The sequence below is a fragment of the Macaca fascicularis genome, chromosome 3 (assembly GCF_037993035.2).
Source record: "Macaca fascicularis isolate 582-1 chromosome 3, T2T-MFA8v1.1".
In the NCBI taxonomy this organism is placed as follows: domain Eukaryota; kingdom Metazoa; phylum Chordata; class Mammalia; order Primates; family Cercopithecidae; genus Macaca; species Macaca fascicularis.
Window position 1 is genome coordinate 150,712,708 of NC_088377.1, and position 24,558 is coordinate 150,737,265.

At 34.5% G+C, this 24,558-nt stretch overlaps 1 long non-coding RNA gene across 2 annotated transcripts in view; it reads right to left on the bottom strand.

The window, feature by feature from the left end:
* The window catches only part of LOC123572308 (uncharacterized), a 46,598-nt gene that overhangs the window by 19,434 nt on the left and 2,606 nt on the right, over nucleotides 1-24,558 (bottom strand). Inside the window, exons 2-3 of one of the 2 annotated variants that reach the window (XR_006696750.3) lie at nucleotides 14,497-14,615; nucleotides 3,984-4,146 (exon numbers count right to left, since the gene is read on the bottom strand). This is a non-coding gene — a long non-coding RNA (uncharacterized lncRNA). The remainder of the gene's footprint in view (nucleotides 1-3,983; nucleotides 4,147-14,496; nucleotides 14,616-24,558) is intronic. The other variant, XR_010585808.2, reaches the window with a different exon arrangement.

Here is a 24,558-nt window from a genome sequence, read left to right on the forward strand (position 1 = left end):
TTCTAAAGAAATGTTTAGGGAATTTCTCTAAAGGAAACATTTTTTCCATTTATAATATGTGATTTGGGCATTTATAACACTCAGAGGAAAACGACAGCAATCATAGGAAAATACCTTTTTAGAATGTTACCATTTCAGTTTGTCTCAAATTACTTTTAAAGAAATATTTTTGTAAGAAATTCAACATATCTGAATTTAATATAGGCTATGGAATGTATGTCCTTTTCTATGACAATTTTGTAGATCACCATTATTAGTACATATTACTCAAGGGAGAGTTTAAAAAACAAAACAAAACAACAACAAACATTCCTATGGAATGCATTGATGTTGCAGAAGTATCTTCTACTAAAAATTAATTTAAAGTTATATCATCATGTGACTTAGATTTCAGTGTAGAATATTATGCCTTGTGGTAATTATCTTCTGTCTTTTAGATTTGATATGATCTTATTATGTTTCTGTAAATTAACCACATTGTCACCAAATAGAATTGGGCCTTGATTACTCAATGTAAAACAGAACCCACATAACCAAGATGTATGCTTAGAGTTATTTAATAACTGTTAAAGAGACAATTACGATGCATAAATCTGGAATGCCATCTATCAACCTAATGAAAAGAAATATTATCTTGCATTTTCTTTTTCTGTTATTGATTTGTGGTGCCCCAAGACCATTTTAAAAATGATCGGCGTAGTCCTTATCTGTCATGGAAACAAATTCATTCCTTGGGTGGCTAAGCAATATGAGGGGAAATAAATTTCTCAGAAATGTATCCCCTGAAGGTTGCTATCCATTATTGTTATAAGTTTGCAATGGAAATGGCTTTATTGCTACATAGAGAATATGATAAAATTTAAAGCTTGTGAAAGATGATTAGAAAACAAGTATAATAAATATATAATATATTACCAACAATATATCACCATATATAATACATTTATTTATTTGACAATGTTTTGAGTATATCAAAGCAAATGGGAACAACTCAAATCTGAATGTTAATCCAAAGAATAATAAAAGTGAAAAATTAATGCCTTCAGGGAATTCGGAATTAAAATATTCTCCCATTTCCAACATAGAGCATTTACATTTTCTGCTTGGATGGCAGGTATGAGCTCTATAAATCAGATTTCATCATATAAATCTGTTTCACTTAACTTCACCTCTTCCACACTGCTTCTAGTCTGAGCTTTAGTAAAGCTTCATGAATCTTTCTAAAAGATCATCTCAGCAGAAAAATAAAGCAAAAGTTAGTGGAACTAATTCTGTTACTTGAGTTTAACCTTAGTTCTATGTTATCTTTGGCCACTTTTATGTGAACACATCACAGAAGCTGGGATATGTTATTTTATTATATTTAAGTAAAATCCCTCATTTTAATATATCTATACACAGCTAAACATATCTATTTGTTTTAAAACAGTAATATCTATTTTAACTTATGTGGACATATCAACAAGGATATTAAAGTGTTCATTTTTTATTACAGCAAAAAACTAGAACAAATGTAATGTTCTGCTAAATATACGCATGTTATTCTCTCTGGATACTAAGATTTCACATAATTTTGATAAGGTTCTTCTTATATATAATTTTGAATTCATTTTTCCAAGTGACTTTTTGTGATTACAATTAGCAAAGATAAATAATTGCATCTATTATACATATTACCTTTTTTTCATTACATTTTGCTTTCTATTTTTTTTTAATATCATGATTCCTGGAGGTAGGCAGGTAGAAAGCAAGATAGCTTTATTAGAGTGAACAAAAGTTGAGGAAAATACCGTATAGTATGATTAGAGGATTTACTATTGTATCAACAGCTGAAGTTCCCCATAGTAGCCTTTGTGTTTGTAAATCCAAATATAAATCTATATTTTAGTATCTTGGTACCACAGCAGCTAACATTTGAATTTCATTTTATAACTACCTATTATATCAAGCTTAAATATTTCCCATTAAGAATCATTGTAGTCAATAAAAATATGGCTATTGTAAGTCTATCTTTTAAACATCTGGTTTCAGTGACCCCATGTTGAAAGGCCAATCCCTTTAGAATGATATTAAATACATTGCATGGTAAGGTCTAAAATTTCAAGTGCTGCTTTGACATTTTTGGGACTCACAAGACCCGTAAATCTTACAAGCTTCCCTGCTCTTGCCAGATACATGTCCTGACTCTCTTAAAGAAAGCACACCTACCTGGCTAGTTCCTCCATTATGCCAGATCAGTTGCACTCCACCTGGCTCTCAACCTAACTGCCATTCTGGGGAATTACTCTAACAAACCAATCACATTCTTCTGCAGGAACCAGAAGGCAGACACCTCACCCTCCTATTACTATAAAGCCTGTCTCCAATATCCCTGTTCACTCTATTACCAAGTAAAAACCCCATGTAGCCTTGCATGGCATGGGATGTCCTAGTCTGTGAATATATATGACTAATAAACTGTTGTCAGTTTCATTGGGCCAATGATAGGTGTCATCCATTTGGCCATCTTGTACTATTTAGTGCAGGGGATTCCCTCATTAACAATGGAGTGAATAGGAGGTGATCAGAACACACTACAATGAAAGTGAATAATTCATTAAATTACTTTTCATATCTTTGTGAGATTTAAATGTCTACGTAATAAAGACTTTGCTTGGCTTAATTTTGTTGTAATAAACGATTCAAAGAGAGTAACATAATTTTAGCTTTTACTATAAAGAATGCTATTTGCAAAAGTACATACAATGGAGTTTAGCAAAGACCAATGGCTTTTCTCTTGAAAATGATAACTTATCAATTTATATTTGCTTATTTAACTTAGGAATAAATAGCTCTTAGACATAATGCATGCATGGTGTTCTTGCTTCATACATTAGTTGTAAATTTAACATTGCAGCAATGATATTTGAGAATTAAATTGAATTCGTGTTGATAAATCCATGAGTGATCAACAATATGGACTTCATTCCATATAATTTGTAAGACCTAGCAGAGCTGCTTTGTCTTCTCCAATTTAATTACAGATCCTCAAAATTTACCTGGGCATTTTTATATTCATGAATTTTTTAAGCAATAGTTTACTTACCTGCTAATCTTTTCCTCCAGTAGCCAATTAAATGGCTAACAGGAAGTCTAAAACACACACATTCACATGCATCACATATATAATTTTCTACACATAAATATAAACTGATGATAAAGGATAAGGGTAGATTATTTGACAGTGTCAATATAGTGTTTAATTAGGATTCTTGGAGAAAAGGCATAGTTTAAAAAAATATACAGTCTACAATTAAAAGCATAACTGGATAAGCAAAATCGTTGGAGCAGATAATGGTTAGGGAAGAGCTCCGAAGAAGTAAAAGCAATCAAAGGGTCTCACTGGTGAAAGAAATACCTATGTTTTTGCTTTGAAAAGTTGATCAGGTAAGAGAAGTTGGAGGATAATATGTCTGCATTCACTGTTTTTGTGATTTTTCTGTTCTTTAACAAAATGTAGTTTAACAAAAAAGGATTTCACTCATTTCAAAGAAAATTAAACTGCAGTAAGATATTTTTCCTCCAAGAAGTAATACATAAACCTCTCTTGCACCATGCCTCCCATCCTCTTAGCCTCCCTTTGTTACCACAATTCTTGAGACCAGCTATTGCAAGCAGATGCGACTTGCCATTACATCACCACAGCTGCATCAGATATCCTTGCTTTCTACTCAGGGCTTCTCTGCTGCCACTGTGTGGATTGCCTGCAAGGAGCTGTTCAATCTGACTCAGGCATAAGCTTAGAAGTGCAAGGGGATGAACACCCCATGAAGCCACCCTTGCCAAATATGGTATAGGAACAGGTGGATATCTAAAGTCTCTCCTCTTTCTCCTTTTGGGTGGATAATTTTGAGGGGGGACTAGCTCTTCACAGGGCTCTTCACAAGGTTCCTAGCAGGGTCAGGTCCTAACTGCCCACAAGGCTGGGTGACTTAGTTACTCACCCTTGGACTTTCTTCTCTTTTCGTTTCACTCTTCACCTTTCTTATGATCTCTTCCCTTTTCTTGTGATCTCTTCGCTTTTCTTGTGATCACTTCCTTTTTCTTAGAATCACTTCCTCAAATAGATCGCCTTTATTTTCTTGGCAGAACCTAGGCTAAGACAAGCTGACAATAGTACAAAGTGAGTTAAGATGTGCTGTTTCTTCACCATAGAAGAATATACTAATAGAGATCTCTTTCCTGCTACAAGCGGATAAACAAAATGTATAACTCAAATAAAACATAACTCAAAATAGTCTAAAAGTCTGCCAGGGTCAAAAGAAAAAAAGGAAACCCTTGGTACCAAGCTACAGTATGGCAAAAAGAGCTAAAGAAGAAAGACCAGGCACTGAAGCTCCAGTGACCTAGTGCTACAGCCATCCAAGTACAAATACAAAGACCAAAATCATCATCCAAATATATTTCTTAGCCAATTTAATACCATATTCTCACAAATAATCATTCATTTTTCATTGAAATATTTAGTTGTTAACTAAATTGGCCAAATAACCGATTTTTTGGAGCCATATAGTCATGTTTCCATATAATAGGGATACTTGTTTCTTTCCCAATAATGAATATGAATCTATGTTCTCTTCTCCTTGTCATTAGTTATAAACCAAGAAATATCAGGAAAGCATAAGTAATAAATACTATACTACCACAATATCCAGCAGTTTATTTTTTATTTTTGTAGCATTCTTAGCCCATCCCACTGCATTTTTAGATCTGATTTTCAACACCATCAAAGATATGGTCCCTTATTTAAGATGCCACCTAGAGTATAATAGCATTTTTGTGAGTTGTCAAATTTTACCTTTGTAATTAATGATAAATTATTTATTTAGATTAATGCTTCTGATTTATCAGACACTTAAAAATCATAGTGATAGTCCTCTGTATTTTAATGAATGATGAAGAACATACCAAGAGAAGTGTTTTATAATATATTGAATTTGAATTTAATTTTTCATAGAAGAAATTAGGGTTTCTGCCATTGCTGGCGGTTTATAATTATTTCAAAATTTCAATTGTCTTAGGAAAATAGTCATTTGATTATAAAATCAGTGTATGCACCTTCTCTTGCCATTGCATTACCAAGTCTTTCACAGTGATTATAAAAAAGCATATTTTTATACTATTGTATTCGATGTATTTATACTATATTAAAATCTCTTTGAATTATAGAAGGTTTTAATATTTGAGTTATAAGAGTCAATCTATAGAACTGAAAAACTTAAATGCACTTTGCATGTGGACAACACATATTTTGTTAATGTCATTTCAGTAGATATTATCTCTGAAGTTTTTAATCTTGTTAATTATTTGGGATATTTTAATTTAGTGAGTTACAGTGTCAATGAAACCAATGTTTAATAGTTAATTTCATAAGGGAAATTTTTCTTAGCAGAAAGGCCAACTGCCACGCGGAGAAACACATCATCTTTAACTTGTGCACATGCCCCAAGCCTTGGTACTGTGGAAAACCACAGCTATTGTCATAGACCTTCACCCTTAGAAATTATGATGCCATTGTATCCCTTACTGTATTAATTCACTAGTAATTTATATCATATTGTCTTTCACATGGATAATTTTTCTTCCAAAATAGTTTATTTTTGTATGAAGTATGTATTAGTCCATTCTCATGCTGCTATGAAGAACTGCCTGAGACTGGGCAATTTACAAAGGAGAGAGGTTCAATTGACTCACAGTTCCACATGGTTGCTGAGGCCTCAGGAAACTTTCAGTTGTGGTGGATGGGGAAGCAAACACATCCTTCTTCACATGATGGCAGAAAGAAGTGCCAAGCAAAAGATGGGAAAGCCCCTTGTAAAACCATCAGATCTCATGAGAACTCACTCACTATCGTGAGAACAGCATGAGGGTAACTGCCCTCCCGATTCAATTACCTCCTACCAGGTGCCTTCCATGACACATGGGGATTGTGGGAACTACAATTTAAGGTGAGATTTGTGTGGGGACACAGAGCCAAACCACATTAAAATATTTTGCCAACTGTAAGGTACCTTATGATTTGCAAGTGATTGTAGCACAGAGAATATAACACTTAGGAGCCAATATGTTTGTTGAGTGAATGTAAATATAATAATACTTATACATCAGGTGCAGATAAATAGCCATTAAGGTTGGTATTTTAGCATCTAAGTATTTTTTCACTCAGTTGGGTCTTAGAACAGAATACATGCTATTTTCTAATTATTAGTATATACATCCTAATTGCTACATTGATCCAACATATTCTTAGGAATTTACAGTTTTTGTATGTTTACCTTTGTATATGTACTTCTATTTTTTAATTCCTACCATTAGAGATTAATATATTGAAAGTTCTGGGAATAAATACATTTTAATATTATTGAAGAAATTCATTTATGTGATATATTCCAACTGTCATAACTAGAGGAGAGTATGGTTATTCTAGAATGTTATACATGGTAGCTGTGTAAGTGTCTGTTTAGGGAAAAAAATATTTTGTGTGGGGAGATGTGATCAGAGGATAGCAGAGATGTTAAAAAGGAGGTATGAGTTTATGTTAGAAAGATTCTGGGATGCCTCCGGACTAAACTGGACTTAAGATATTTTATGACTACTAACCATTACTCTCCAAGGAAATATAAGATATAAATATAAAACAAGTGAATAGCCATATTAGGAGGAAAGCACTTAAAAAAAAAAAGACACAAAGTCTGTTTAGCCAGAGGTCAAAGTAAACATTAATAGAATGAAATAAACCAGTTTGCTGAGTTCAAAGACAAAAATAAGCCTCACATTATCTTTAATCAAATATCTACTTTTAAATAGAATATATATATATATATTCCAATTTATGTTATAAGTCCTTTTTTGTCTTCAAATGATGTTTTGCTGGGAAATATCTCTAAATTGACTTCTTAAATGCCATGCATATATACTTTAATATACCTTAGTAAGTCTTCAGTAACATAGAATTGGATAATATGGCCATCTTGATTAAACTTCCACTTTTTACTAAAAAAGAACCCGAGAGCATAGTTGGAGGTTAGGCTGGTGGTGGTTATAATGGGAGGCTGGGAAAAGGGTAGGGAAAAATGACCTTATTTCCCACTGGGCAAGCAGTCTCTCAAGCTTCAGAGGTTTCTGTTTGGCTGTCTTATAGATCCTGCCCACAGTCATAGAGAAAATGACCACAAGCAAGAACTTGGAGGTAAAATTTTGTCTTCCACTTTAAAAATGATTAGGGACCTAGTCATTACCTAACAAAAAACCTAAATAATCCATTCAAGGAAAGTAAAAAAACAAAAATTTAAAGAATGATCTGAGATGGAAGAGGGCATGGTCCACAAAATTTAGTAAACATTGGTAAATCTAAACATACATGCATGAATTATAATAGTAATATTCAAATTTTGTTGTTATAGAAATACAAAAAGAACTAAAATTCTGGAATGCTTGGGGGAAAATAGCATAGATAATGAGATAATGAGAGAGAACTGTTTTTTTTTTTTAATGTCCTTTTATTGTTCAGTAGAAAGGTAGAGATGTTGACCAACTTTGGACTTCAAATATACATGTTAAACATTATTCATGGAAAGCAATTATAAATAGAAACAGAATGCAAAATGTATCTATATCATTATACAGACAACTGTAGAAGGTAAGAAAGTAAAACAAATAAAAAGCAATAAAATGATAAAATCCAAACATGGTAGAAGACAACTAGTAGGACTGTCATTTCCCCTGAGGATATTAAGGTATTATCAGACTGAGAGACAATAAACAAATCAACAACAACGAAAATATATATTCTATTTATAAGAGACATATATAAAACTCAAGTACAGAAAACCTATATGAGCCTTAAAATATTTTCCTGACCGATGGAGATCTGGCATTCTGATTTAAAAACACATTAGTCAATGATTAACTCAATAAAGTATGGATTGTAGCCTTTAAATTCCATTTCCCACTACAACAAGCCAGGTTTCTTGGAGAAATGTCTGATTCCAGGTCTAGGAAAAAACAGGCTAAAAGATCCTAGGGTTTCTTATTGTAAAAGAAAGCGAGATAGGTATTCAAGACTACTAACGTGTGTATAAAGAACTCTAAAACCAAATTGTAAGGTCCTTCTATGAGCAACAAAAAGAATAATAAGAATAATGTGATGCAATATATTGTGTATATTAAAAATCAACTAAAAAGAACTCATTTTTCATTGTGCAAATGTGGATCATCTATGGAGACACTTCATAATTCTAAAACCCAGTAAATAAAATGAACAAGCAAGCATTTATCTTCCATTTATTATAAAATCTGCACCTCAAGTTAACCAAATAGTAGATGAATAAGTGTCTGCCTCTATAGAAAAACACGCAGCTGATAAATGTACAAGAAACAATTGAATTGGAATTCTACCACTTTACAATAGAGATTTTTGGATCTCTGTAATTACTGAATCTTTGTAATATCAATGTCTGCTGACACTAGTGAGTGAAAAGCAGATGGGAAACTTTTTTTTTGGAGATGGAGTCTCACTCTGTCACCCAGGCTGCAGTGCAATGGCGCGATCTTTGCTCACTGCAACCTCTGCCTCAGCCTCCCAAGTAGCTGGGACTACAGGGGCGTGCCACCATGCCCAGCTAATTTTTGTACTGTTTTAGTAGAAACAGAGTTTCGCCATGTTAGCCAGCTGGTCACAAAATCCTGTCCTCAGGTGATTCACCCATCTTGGCCTCCCAAAGTGCTGGCATTACAGGCATGAGCCACCACCCCTGCCAGGAAACTTTTTAATGAATGAGTGGAGGTGGCAACACCTGAACCTATTGATCAGTCTCAAAAAGAAAAGCAATCACTTGTTAGATGCCTTCAGATATGGTGTAAAAAAAGAAAAGTCAGCTATATTCATTTTTGACAAAATCCTAATCGGTTAGTCTGTCATTTTGTGGGAAGTACAGAGACAAACAGGAATGCAATTAGCAAAATCTAATATTTAGAAAATGTTTTAAGAAAAATAGTCCGGGTTCTTCAATAAATAAATAGAATAATGAAAGTGAGAGAAGAAAGCTACAGAAGAAACAATATGTAGATATATTAAGTAAAATAAATGGAACCAAAGTGTAGACATTTGAATATAAACTAAATATTCGATGGTATATAGCAATTACTATTATTTAGGATTATAGGGCTATTGTGGTTATGTTTTCTAAAAGAGTATCTCTTAAAGATATAAAGTAGAGAATACTTTTTTTTTCTTTTTTATTATACTTTAAGTTGTAGGGTACATGTGCACAATGTGCAGGTTTGTTACATATGTATACATGCGCCATGTTGGTGTGCTGCACCCATTAACTCGTCTTTTATATTAGGTATATCTCCTAATGCCACCCCTCCCCCACACCCCCACCCCACAACAGGCCCCGGTGTGTGATGTTCCCCTTCCTGTGTCCAAATGTTCTCATTGTTCAGTTCCCGCCTATGAGTGAGAACATGTGGTGTTTGGTTTTCTGTCCTTGTGATAGTTTGCTAAGAATAAGTTTTAATATGTCTTGTGTTTGTTTCAAAATAATTACAAAGTGGAAGGAATAGATAAAACAATATTGGCCATTTGTTGAAGCTGTTTAATGGAAATATGAATGCCCTTTATACTATTCTCTCTGAATTGGCAGATGTTTAAAAATATCTGTAATAAAAAGTTTAAAAATAAAATGTTGGTCATATTAATATTCATTTAAAATGTGATTTTATTAGGAAGAAAACACTTTGGCTGTATTTCTAATTTCAAGGATATCTGTATATATAGCTACAAATAGAATATAAAGATAAGAAAAGTAATGGAAAAGCATGTAATCCTCATTTAATCTGAGCATTTCACTTGAGAGAGTTCTTTTATGTTGATAACACTGACGATAATTCATAGTGAAAAAATTGTGAAGTACCTTGTAAAATATTAACCTCAACTTTAGTAATCTGCAACTTTTTTTTTTTTTTCAAAAAGTAAGCACTGTCATTATCAAACACCCTAAGTTCTAGTCAACTGATGAATGGCCTAATAATACATTTGCCCTTGAAGGACATAAGCACTGTAATATTTTTTATGCATACGGGAGTATATATACACATCTGTGTAATCATTATAACTTGGTCATTTCAGTAGTCTATTTCTATTTTCAATTCTATAAAAAGATTTTCAGTTTTTTGCATACTATATAGTAGCAACTCCAAAACAGAAACAATAGTAGGTCAATAGGTGGAGACATTAAGTATATATTAAATGAAAAAGTTATTTAATAAATGATTGCACATTTATAGGTAAAGATTCTTATGATATTTCAACATTACAATCTTAAAGTTCCTTTTACTGATTATAACTTGGTGAAGATTTAATTAATGCATATTACATCTATTAACACATCTCAAATGTGTGTACATTAATAAAAACAAAAATTTCAACTTGGTTGTTTGCAATTCATCTTTTGGATCCACTGGCTAAGTTCTTTCAATATTTATCCCGTTAGAATTTTCAATATTTATCACCTGTTAGAATATTATCACCTGTTAGAATCACCTTTAGTAAAGCCTTAGCAGTTTTTCTTTAGGAAGCAATAGTACACAAGTGAATTTTCTTACTACACATGAAACACTGGGAGTAGGCTATACACGTTAATAAGAGAAATGTTTCGCTTTTTTCTGACTTAGAAATTAGGGAAGCACAAGGACAGAAAAAAAATTGAAGTTAAACAAAACCTTCAAACAAACAACTGTTCTCAGTAGAGTGCCAGAGGGAATTTGTATAGCTAAAAAAGACTAAAGTATAGCAAATATTAAATTTAAAAGTAGCAAAAACTGAAAAATATTTAGCATATCTGGTTCAGACACAGTATTTTATCTACTATGGTAACAGTGCTCTCTTTAATCTTCTTAAGTTTCCCTTAAGAACATTTAACTGTGAACTAGAAGAGGAATGCTCAAGGTCTGTTTCTAATAGTTGGTAGTATTATGACCCTGGGCAATTCACTCTTTAGATTAAGTTTTTATCCTCTTTTAACTTCAGTTTTATTTTTTATTATTATGACAAAGTAATCATAAAAATACTTATTCTTCTTAGGATTATTGTGAGATCAAATAATCAGTTCGATGAAAGTGCATTGTGAATCTATGTCAACGTTAATACCAGTTCAGACTTACACCCTGCATTTCTAATGAGTGAGGATCAGGTTGGGCATATGGGACAAAGAAGCAGTGGAAGACACTATCGGCCAATCCTATCTAGGGAAGTGGGGGAATGATGCTACCACATTCAAGACTATACATTCAGTGAAGAAATGTTTCCCTTTTCAATACACAACGTGTGTTGAACCTCAATCTGTGTGGCCCTTAAAGGACTTTAAGGGAAAAGAATCCTTCATAAAGAAAGTCTTATTCTTGAATGCTCTTCTGCTTCAAGGCATTGGGGCCAGAGTACTTCTTCCACACAAGTCAATTAGAGCTTCGATTTTCCTATGTTTGCCTTCGGGCTCCATCATTTCTTAGTTGTATGGACTTGAATAGGTTAATTCACTCTCTAAGCTTCATTACTCCTCTAGTAACGCTGACTGCCACAGTTAAGAGAGTAGAACTTAATAGGACTTGATCATTAAGCAATTTTATTTTCCTCCCACTTCCTTTCAAACGACCTTGGTGCATTAGTTGTTAGTTACTTCTAACATGGACTCTCACAGAAGTCCCATGACTTTTCCAGTTGCTCTTAGATTTTAAAAAAAGTCCCCAGTATGTTTCCAGTCAGAAGCAAGCTCACTCTCATTTCATTACAATGTGAGTGCAATTGAACAATCAAAATTCCAACTTTCATTTGAGGTTCCAACATTCCCCTCCCACACCTTGAGTGTTCTGCAGGGTTGAAACAGAAGTGGGAAAGGCCAGTGTGGTCTACTTCCCTATTCCCCCTTTTTCTGCTAATCTTCCTCTCCTTCTGATCCCCCAGTCTCCCATCTTTCCACCTGTATTATCCTGTTCTCATACTGCTAATGAAGACATATTTGAGACTGGGTAATTTATAAAGGAAAGAGGTTTAATGGACTCACAGTTTTACATGGCTGGGGAGGCCTCACAATCATGGTGGGAGGCAAACAAGAAGCAAAGGCATATCGTACATGGTGACAGCCAAGAGAGTTTGTGCAGGGGAACTCCCATTTGTAAAACCATCAGCTCTCATGAGACTTATTCACTACCATGAGAACAGTATGGGGGAAACTGCCCCCATGATTCAATTATCTCCACCTGGCCATGCCCTTGACATGTTGGGATTAGCGCAGTTCCAGGTGAGACTTGGGTGGGGACACAGCCAAACCATATCACCACCCATTAGTTCACCCCTGGCTTCTCCAGTATTCGGATGGGTAAGGTGAGAGGAGAGATATGAGGAAATGTCCCATTTTGAAATGATATTTGTCTTTTCTAGGCTTGGCAGATGGTTGAAAGTTGACTCTCACCTTGGATATTTTTGGTTTCTCTGAGTTCACCCCCAACTCCCTGTAAATGTCCAGGTAGATTCCCTGTGATGCAGCCAATGCATCTTTTCTGAGGTGGCTGGTCACTTCAGATTCCTCCTGAATTCAGGCCCTTGTTAACCACCTTCTACTAGACCTTTCTTCCCCTACTCAATGGTTTATTTTTGGCCAAAGTACTTTTCACAGTTTTACACATTTCCTTATTTTCTGTCCTTTTCAATAGACTATAAGATTTTAGAAGGCAAAAATTACCCATGTTATTCATTACTACATCTCCTGTACCTGGAATTATGCCTGGCATGTAGAAGATGTTCAATAAATATTTGTTGAATGAATGAGTGACTAAGTGAGCATTTGGAAGAAGATCCTCTGTATTGGGGTCCCATCATCTCTTACACAGCCCTGTTTTGGTATAATCCAAACTAAGTTCTTGCTACCTCCCATCAAAATATACACAACTAGTTCCCCCCAAACACTAACATTTGACAAGCGGAAGGGCAGCTACTTCCCAACTTAACTCTCCATGCTCTTGTAGCAACTAGGTAACCATAACCACAAACTCATATATTTGGACCTTCATAGATAACAGTCTGGCATCTGTCTCAATATCTCATAAGGTACAAAGTCAAGTTCCCCGAGTCTTAAAATACCCTTTTGATGGCTTAAAATGTGGAATAAATATTTATCACTCGTCTCATATGAATACCACCACTGTCCAAAGAAATTCAAATACTTTCCCTGTCTTTCCCTCTCTAACCACTTAAATATTATTGACGTGGATGTTGAGGTGAGACATGCAAATCAGAACAACAGGCACCTTCTGTGCCAGTTCTGCATAGGTGTGGTCAAACCACTTGGTTCAGACCTATTGCTCTGCTCTTTGACATCAGAGCCTCAGTTAAATTTGAGACAAGAGGATTTCTACTTTGAAATCCTGTTACATCTACCCTGAAAAGTAAGTGTGTAATGAGATAAAATTAATCTATAGTTTAACAAAACACTTAACATAAAATAAATATTTCTTTCTAGAGTCTCTTCCTTAAACCCATTGCTTGCTGTTCCTACTACAGTAAAATATAGAATCTTAAATGCATATCCTTGGAAAATTTTAAGCATAGAAAAATAGCAAAACAGCTAATAAATTCCTTTGAAAATCCAAATAAGAAAAAAAAATATATAAACAAGAAAAAATCCCAAGATCATCATAAATACTTCACATGTAAGTTAGAATTATAGTATTTATTTTTCCCTGACAAGAATATATCATTTCCTGTTACTAATTTTTAAATTTCCCTTTAGATGTGCAAGCTAGGCAATTTTAACTTGTCAGAGTCACATAAATTACTGACTCACTGTAACAGCAAAAGCTATTTTCTGGTTTCTAGTGATTAGACCTAAAATACATTTTATAGCAAAGTATGAGATTAAATAGTTTCACCTCTAAATGTGGTATGCATGTGCTTCTTGTATCCTCCTTAAAAATTAACTATTCATGTTTAGTAGAGAGTGAAATTCATCAGGGACAAAGCACCGCAGATGAGCTCATTCTCCTGTTACCTTGATGTATGGAATTATTCCCTCAGGTCCAAATCTAATCAAATGTGACCACAATTCATCTAATACTTTCCTCCAGATCTGTGCAGCCTTTGCGGTATTACCAAATAATGAATTCTTCTACAGAGACACCTATAGGAAAATCCTTCTACAATCAAATAATTCTTGAGAGAAATGTATTTTATTTTGAGGCTATGAGTAGCTTTATTTGAATTTTCAGTACTCTAGGAACTTGGCAGATTACCTGAGTGTAATAGGATGGAATGAAAGACGAAGTTTTAAAAACAAATTCCCAAATGTTAGAAACATTTACAACAAGTTGAAATAAATAACATGCATTAGAAAAAAATAAAATAGCACAATTGTTTGTGTATACTGTTTGGCAAAGCTCTTCATAGTTTCAAAATATACTTACCAATAAGAATTGTCAATATATATGGATCTTATATCTCAAATGCCTTTATAACAAAGGCACTCTGTAGGTATCCCAATTCCGTGTATTTTGAGAACTTGCTTGACACGTAGGACAAACACCTTAAGAGGGATGTCAAGTAAATAGTTATCTTCCATTTTCACCTATATCAAAAACAATGTACTCAAAGGAACTTTTTATGAGTGTCAACAATTCTTTGACATCATGTTCCAATAGTCCACACCATGTTTCATAATGCACACTCCTTGAAACCCCTTTGGGGTCTTTGTGACAGTTTAGTTAAGTCAAAATTCAAACATCTATCCCCAGTCAGCCATGGTCTGGAGCCCATCATCCAAATAAGACTCACCTCCAGCCTTCCCACCAGCTGGGCTTTTGTAGGAACACTGCTTTAATGTAACAGTGGCCGTAGTGCAGTGATGAGCCCTAGACCTAACAATATGTTATAATAATTGAAAATCACCATCTTTGGGGCCAGAACAACCCAAGTTCAAGTTCTAGCTCATGAATTTACAAGCTGAGTGACCCTGGGAAATTGCTATAATCTATGAAATAAGCCTTAGTTGCCTGTCTGATGGGAAAAGGAAATCAGATATTTAAAGTGTTTACTATGCTTCCTTGTACATACTACAAAATAAATGTTAGTCATCAATATGTCTGTTACTATTAAAATAATCATAGTAATAAATCATGGCCCCAACAATCACAGGTTTTGAGGGTAGACCAGCATGAAATAACAGTGTCCTGGCAGACAGAAGAGGGGAGCCAAGTAGCAGAGAAATTAAAAGCAGACAGTATTTAGCAATTCAATGAGGCAGGAGGCATTAGGCATATTTGGCAGTAGGAAGCAAGTTTTTGGCCAAAGACCTGGGTTTCAGATTCAGGGCTGTCTGTGCTTTGTTTCAGAGGAAAGGGTAAGTAGTTTTAATAAAAGATGGTGAGAGGTGCTTCCTAGAAAAATTGGAAGACAGTAATTTAGACACAGGGAACAAATCTGGTAACCAAAAACAGGAGAAGAGCACTAATGTGGCAACCCTACCAAACCAACACATAGTTTATAAAGTTTGGTAGGGTTGACAAGATGGTGAGTTTTTTGATGTCATGAAATACCTGAAACCAGTCAGGGAAAGTCCCTGAGTTTTCGATAGGGATATGCCTGTACGTGTCTGTTCTGTGCGGGAAACATGCAAGGGGAAAAGAAAAGGCACACACACAATACCTTTAAGGGTAAACAAGCTTTATCCTACGTAAATGGCAATGGGATATATTAAGCAAATGATATAATAAGCAAAGTAATATAATAAGCAAATTGATTTAATAAGCAAATGATACAAAAAGCAAATGATAAGCAAATTGCAATGGGAAAGGGAGAAGGGAAAAGGTATATATTTACTCTCACCAGACTGGAGGATTCACCACCAGACTGGGAAGCAACAGCCTGGGCTCCAGAGTCGGCCACCCATCCATGCACAGATGAGAAGAGGTCTCATGAAGGTTCAGCGCAGTCTGGGACCCTAACTTATTTTGTAAAAGGTTGCATGGCATGAGGCCCAGTTGTGAGGGCCCTTCGTGACTGGGCTCAAGGAACACAAAAAGGTCAACTTGTTTTTGTGATTGTCTATTGTTTTCCAATAACTAGCATATAGGAATAGATTGAAATAGAGATTTCTCCAAAACAGCACTGGATGAACGCCTCAAGGGGCTCACACAACCTGTTCCAGGACTTGGTGATCATCGTTTATGTCCATGTTCAATTGAGTTCGAATTTAATATTTAAGGCTTCCTCCACAGCGTCACAGGGGGAAGGATGAGGGAGAACATTGAGCATTATTTTTAGGAAAGCATGACTATGGGGATAGATTCTGACAGTAATCTTGCTATATTGCTGTACAGCTCCCAAGTTTTAGAATAGCGATAAAGAGATGTTCAATAATTTTTAAATTAAATCTGTATATCACACATTTGCTGCCCCCACCTACACAGGCTGATGATGGGGACATAATGTTAACTCAGTTTTGACACCAATTTCCCAAAGGAATCCATTCACTTATTTAATTAGTTTTTAGAAAAGACCAAAGTATACGGTCATGGTGGAAAGAAGAAGGTATTGCATGGCTCACCTAGCAATTTCCTAGGTTTCTTTCTGTTCTTCCTTTTTCCCAAGTATTTTCATGTTTATTTTTTTCATTTTTATGGTGATAAAATACATATCATAAAATTCGCCACGAGTGGCATTTAGTACGTTCACAGTGCTGTGCAGTCATTACCACTATCTAATTCTGGAATATTTGCATCACAACAAAAAGGAACCCAATACCAAGTATAATCTGTTTTATGTCTCTATGAAATTGCCTACTTATGATTTCATAATGGCATCATACAATATGTAACCTTCTATATTATGCGTCTTTCACTTTGCTTATTTTCAAAGTCTATCTGTGCTGTAGCATGTATCAGTACTTTATTTCTGTTTATTGCTGAACCATATTCCATTGTATGTATGTACCACATTTTATGCATTCAGCAATAAATATTTGTTTTTTTCCATCTTTTGGCAATTATGAATAGTGCTGCTATGAATATTTGTGAACAAGTTTTGTTTGCACTCCTGATTTCAAATCTTTTGGATATATACTCAGGAGCTGAACTTCTAGATCATATAGTAATTCTATATTTAACTTATCAAGGACAATTGCACAATTTTATATTCACATCAGCAATGTACAAGGGCTCCAATTTCTCCACATTCTTGATAACACACAGTTATTTTCCACTTTTTGTTTGTTTGTTTTCATTTTCAATTAAAATTATCCTAGTAGATATCATCCATGATGTGAGATTTCAATTTGCTTTGGATTTGCATTTCTCAAACAGTGAATAATGTTAAGTTTGTTGGCCATTTCTATACTTAGAGAAACATTTCTACAAGTCCTTGGCCCTTTTTAAACTGAGTTGTCTTTTTGTTGTTGAGCTGTAAGTGCTCTTTATATATTCTAGATACTAGACCCTTATGAGATACATGGTTTGCAAATACTTTCCCCCATTCTGTGGATTGTCTTTTTGCTTTCTTGATAGTGTTCTTTATTTCTGTCTTTGATGCTTTACCTCCAATGTTTTCTTTCTCTACTACCTCTTAGGAACAAATATGTTCCTTCCACAGGTGTGAATGAGAAGTTCCTCTACACTCTTTCTAACCAAAACAGCAGTCCAAATACAGTCAGGCACTGTGGAACTTAGTCTTCATCAGCGATATTCTATTATCTCAAAAAAGATAGGTCTGCACAAAGAGAAATTTTATACCAGCAGCTAAGAAAATAAAGTATATTCCATATTTTTTTCAGTAATGGAAGTTTCCTATATGGAGCAATAATTCTTTTCTTTCAAAACATTATACAAAATGATACTGCTACTATAATATAGTTATTCCTAGCAAAGAAGTGGATTCAATGGTGATCTGGGTTTTAAACAATTGATAACTTGTCCTGAGAGCATTAAAAACCCTGATATAGACACATGGAGTATAATTCTTGCAGATTCAACACTATGGGTAAATCCTATCTGCAGAAGAGCAGCCATATTACAGAGTAGTTGTCTAGAAGTCTTCAACTACATGGTAGAATGAGGCCAAGTGTGAAATATTAGATACCCAGACAACCGAAAACAAGATGGACTTAAAAAATTTATACTAGCTTGTGTATTCACCCTCAACCATAAATAAATAAACAAAAATGTAGATTTATAATTCAAGATGGAAACATGGAATCTTTTTTACTACCATTTCCTCTAGTTTCAAAATGTGTTTAAGTCCATCCTTATTCTTGTGTTATATAAAGAACATTCTTTTTGACGTGTCTTTACTTTAGCATTGTCTGCTTTTCTGAACTGATTTGATAGCAGTACCTAAAGAATAAATATCTGATATCTTTCAAAGACAGGGGCAGAGCAGATAATGTAAATATAAACTTATTACTCCGTTAAGGATCAGCTGTTTCTGGTTGGTTTCATATCTGTATTCCATCATTCTGTATTCTGTATATCTGTATTTCATGTCTGTATCTGTATTTCCCCAACAATTCTGGGTGAATATTTGTTTATATCTATGAAATTTATTTGATTGAATGTAATGTTTTCATCAGCTGTGAAAGTATGATTTGAACATATAATATTACATATAAGCTTAATTTTAGCATCATTAATGAAACAAATTTCATTCCACACTTTTCAATCTTTCAAAATTTTAATCAGATCTATGTAGCTACATACTTTTCTGCAATAATACATATGTATTCATATGTACATATATATACACATACACACATGCACTTACATGTACATATAGTCTACTCTAGTAGGTTGAATGATAGCTCCCAAAAATATATGTTCAAATTGTAACTCTTGGTAACTCTGAATGTAACCTGTTTTGGACAAAAGGTCTTTGCAGGTGCAATTAACTTAATGGTCTTAAGATCATCTTGGATTACCTGGGTGAACCCAAAACCCAATCACTGGTGTCTTTACAAAAGTGAATCATAGGTGTATCACCCAGTTACTCCTAAACTTATGATGGGGTTACGTCCCCATCAAACCTCATCATAAGTTGAAAAATCATAAGTCAAAAATTGCATTTAATACACCTAACCTATGGGACATCACGGCTTGGCCTAGACAACCTTAAATGTGCTGATAACACCTTACCTTACCTTACCTTAGACCACATTTGGACAAAATCATCTAACACAAACCTATTTTATTAAAAAGTTATAAAAAATTTGAATCAAACTTTAATACTCAAAGTATGGTTTCTACTGAACATGTATCACTTTCACGTGATCATAAAGTAAAATAATAAGTTGAACTATCATAAGTTGGGGACAGTCTTAGAGACAAAAAAAAAAAAAAGAAAGAAAAAGGTGATGTAAAGGCAGAGGTAAAGATTGTAATAATGCCCTTATTAGCTAAGGCACGTCAAAGATTGCTGACAACCAACAGAAGCCAGAAGAGCCAGAGCCGTATATATGTGTGTGTGTGTATACATGTATATGTGTCAGAATATAGATTCTGTAGTAATGTTTTATATATACATAAAATGTTTTTTATATATAATTTTCTCTATGTAATTTTCTGTTGTTCCAGTCCACTAAGTTTGCGTTATTAATAGTTTTCTTATGGCATTCCTAGGAAACTAATACAAATTGTTATACTAGGAAGTGGCTCTGGAATTAGATAATGGTTAGGGGCTGGGAGAATTTTGTGGCGCATTAAAGAAAAAAGCCTAGATTTTCTTGAAGAGATTCTTGGTAGAAATATAGACATTAAAGGTGTTTCTGGTGAGATCTCATAAGGACATGAATAGCATAAAATTGAAGATTGGAGAAAAAATGTCTCTTGTTATAAATAGGAAGACAACTTGGTTGAATTGTTTTCTACTGTTGGGTGGTAAACAGAACTTGTAAGCAGTGGAGTGGGTATTTAATTGAGCAAATTTGCAAACAAGGTGTTGTCAACCTAAAATAACAACAGAAAGAGTGGCTCTTAAAAAATGAATTTACTCAGGAATAGATAAGAGATTAAATCTGGGAAGATAATTGCCATGGAGAACCATAAAAGGCCACAGGTGTACCCACAGAGGCAAAGCAAGGCAAGGGTTTTTAAAGACAGAATAAGTAGAGTTACATAAGTTATTTTGAAATATTTGTTCTTGGCTATGGGGATCAAAGGCTGAACATGCATCAGTTCGAAGGATAAACAGACAGTTGCTGGGCAGATGTCCTCGCAGAAGTATTCTTCGTGTAAGGTTGTGGTGGCCATTGTGAAAGACTGTATTTTTCAGAGAATCCTTGTAATACTTTATCACAGGCATACGTGCATGAGAGCCTTTCCTTTATGGCCTCCCAGTTCTATTTTTGTTAGGGATTTGCATAAGTGACTCCATTTTGATTCTGACAACTTTTTTAGTGTTAATTATGTGCCTTGGTTTCTCCTTATTGCATATAGCAAAATGTGAGAAGAAAGAGATAAACTCAGGAAAGAACTGTTAATCAAAGTAGAATTGGCACTGGATTCTTTGGATCGGTTTCTAACTTGTGCAGATTTTAAAGTATGCTAAACTAGGCTGTTTACTGTTAGGAAAGCATTCTCTGGAGAAAGCTTGGAGTACGTGTCTGGATAACTTTTGCTGAAGGAATTGGGTGTATGACTCCTGGATCCAATCAACCCTCTCAACAAAAGCCAGTAATAGGGCTGGAATTTTCTAGGAAGAATGTGTGGAGAATACTCTTGTCTCATAGTATGTACACCCATGGCTTACATGGGAGACAGACAAGATGTTTGAGACTACTGTTTTAGCAGAAACGCTGCCAGCTTGGACGAAAGAGGACAGAGATAGAATGAAATGAAGAATGGGTGTTCGGCTTTTGAGATTCTATAGGTAGGAAGTGAGCTGATAGGGATCATTGATTGAGAATATATGCTACCCTTCTAGAGACAAAATGACTCCAAGGGCAAAGCCAAGCATGCAGACAGAGGCCGGAGGGTTGGGTGCAGAGGGGTATGGAGCCTGCTGCTGCCAGAGCTTCTGCAAGATAATACATTTTTTTGTAGTAATTTGTTATGGCTGCCTCAGAAACAAATGCATTCATATTTCCTGAAATTTTCATTCCAATTGGTATTCTATTTTAGATAACACTTTAAACCATCTTCCCAACAGAATGTGTGACTGGCAATTTCTCTCTCTCTCTCTCAACTTCTCTCCTTTTCCTTCCGTCCCTGTCCCTTTCTTGTGTACATGTAAAAGCTAGATTAAAAGCAGAGTAGAAGATAATATGGTATCATGAAAATAAATTTTGAATTAAAGTCAAACTAGTTTTAAAGTCTATTCCCTCACTGTATAAATTTGAGCAACTGAGTTAACCTCTCTGAACCTACTTATATTTTTGTTGTTGTTTTTTGTTTCTTTTCTTTTGAGACAGAGTCTCACTCTGTTGCCAGGCTGGAGTGCAGTGGCGCGATCTCGGCTCACTGCAACCTCCGCCTCCTGGGTTCAAGTGATTCTACCTCAGCCTCCCGAGTAGCTGGGACTGCAGCTGCCCACCACCATGCTCAGCTAATTTTTGTATTTTTAGTAGAGATGGGGTTTCACCATGTTGGCCAGGATAATCTCGATCTCTTGACTTTGTGATCCACCCCATAGAAATAATAATAATTAAGTTGAGAAGAGATTTAAGGTAAGAAAATATATTTAAATTGTCAGGCACAGTGCATAATAAATTCCTCCTCTTTATGCCAGTAGGAACACTACGTTATGAATTTAATCATTGCAAATTTTGAATAAATAAAATGGTTTTAATTGATATGACAATTAAAAGAGATTGATCAGAAAAGTGGATCTTTTGCAGTCATTGCAAAGCCTGCAATGATATAGATGCAAATACTTATGGCCCCCGAGACTTCGTTGAAGGATTATTTTTAAGAATGGCTTCTTGTTAAACTTCCAAGTAGAAAAAAATGCTCCACATTCAGAGGAAAATAAGTGATTGAATCAATGGGAAGGAGAAAAAATAATTTTATTAATTCTGTCTGCATTAGCTGATCCTGATTATTTAATTAAAACATACTGAAAACCTCCTGGTTTCTCAAATGACTTTAATGATTAATAAATATCTTTATTTATGGTCTTTGCTCATATTTGGTTTCATTTCTGAAGACTTACAGTGAGTGCGTGCCGAGGTTTTCATCTCTCTGGAGGTAGAGCCTTGTTAGCTTCACATGGGGCATGGTAAGGATACCTTAAAAGGATGTATCTATTTTTATTGATTGCTTCTGCAACTTACATTTGCCTCCCTTTATGCATGTACCAAAATTCTGAAGTTAAAAAATTGATTATTTAAAATTATCATCATCCTAAAACCTCAAATGAGTTTGAAATAATTTTGCAGTAGAATTTCCTGAAGGGTAAAGAAGACTCATCTATCACTTTATGCAATGTCTCTTAACTATTTCTATTCCCAACTTAAAACTACACTTAAAATATTGACTCTACATTGTTTTCTCTTCCCCATTTATCTCAACCCTAGTTGTACATTAGAGTCAGAATGACTGCAATTGGGACATAGTATTATAAACATTAAGTATTAGAAAATTTCAAGAATATTTAAGAGTAAAGAAAATTGTATGATGTATTTCCACATAACCAACCTCAACAACAAATTTATGGCCAATCTTGTTTCATCTGTTCCTTGTTTCATCTGTCCACCCAATTCTGGATTATGCTGAACCGAATCAAAGTCATCAAATAATTTCTTGTGGGAATAGTTTACATAGATATTTCATATAGAAACTATTTGAAATGAAACCATAAGATTTTTATCATATGTAAAGTAACAATAATTCCTTAGTATCATCAAATATGAGTACTCATATTCCCCTGAATATCTTGTAACAATTTTGTATAATTTCTTTAAATTTGAATTCAAATATTTATACTTTGCAATTGATGGATACATTTTAAGTCATTTCTATAGAATCCCCTTCTATATCTCTTTATTTGTTTGCTATTTAGGTATTGAGTGAATGTTTGATATGGTCCAATGTAGTTGCTCCTAGCCACAGTTAGCTATTAAATTTCAATCAATTAATAGTAAAAAGAATACAAAATTGAATTACGTACAATTTACAATGTTACAGCAGGCACACTTGCATATTCCAAGTGTTTCATAGCCCATGTGGCTAGTGGCTACTCTACTGAAGAATGCAGAAAAAGACCAATCCCATTACTGCAGAAAGTTCTTAGAGTGCACTGCTGTCATTTCCGAATGTAGGTTTTATTTTCGGATTCTACCCTGATATGTCAGTTAATCTGATATAATCCCTCTGCTTCCTGTAAATTGATAGTCATATTTAGATCTTGATTTGATTTACATTCAATATTTTGCCTAAACTATGACATAGTCCACCTACATCAGAAGGTACGTGATATCTGGTTGTTTCTTTTTTGTGATATCAGTAGTCACTTATGATTGTTGTCTCATTTTAATAAAAATAATACATTTTGATTTTCTCTGTAATATTCATACGTTTTTCTTTGTTCCTGTACTTTTTGTTTTTTTGAGACGGAGTTTTGCTCTTGTTGCCCAGGTTGGAGTGCAATGGCACAATTGCAGCTCACCACAACCTCTGCTTCCTGGGTTCAAGCAATTCTCCTGTCTCAGCCTCCCAAGTAGCTGGGATTATAGGTGCCCACCACTATGCCGGGCTAATTTTTATATTTTTAGTAGAGACAGGGTTTCATCATATTAGTCAGGCTGGTCTAGAACTCCTGACCTCAGGTGATGAGCCCGCCTCAGCCTACCAACATGCTGGGATTACAGGCGTGAGCCCCCACGCCTAGCCAACATTCTTACCTGTACAATTATGGTAGATTTATTGGAAGTGGTGCTGATTATCAATAGACTTGTATCTTTGCCTCTAGTATTTCAGATCCCTGTTTTCCTCTGGGGGAATAAAAAAATCAGCTAACGATCTCACATTGTTTGTAGATTTTAGCTTACATTTTGTATTAATTTGTTCAAGAGACAGAGATCCTACCTTTCTGGATAGTCAATTACTTTATTTTTATTCATTTATATCTAATAATTTTAAAATCCTTTATACAATAAAATTGTATAAAGATGACAGATTAATATAAACAACTAATATTGATCCATCCAAACTTCACTAAAACTATCATAAAGTAATTTTTTTTCAGAGACATAGACCCACAAAGACAGGAGAGAAAAACCACTGCAACAGCATTTTGGGTGTTAGAAAGCAGATGGGCAAGGACTACCCACTTAGCAGACACTAACCTAGAAATAGAAAAAAACTGTGAAAGAACCAAAATTGAACTGTAAAATTTTCAAAAACCTCAGGAACTAGCAGTTATGGAACCAAGAGTGAAGTAATTTGCTGTTAAAGAAGATTTGAGGATGTTAAAAAAGATTCCTGGATAATCTCTTGCATATCATTTGATCACCAATTATTCTGTCAGTGCTCTTGAGATTTGGGGGC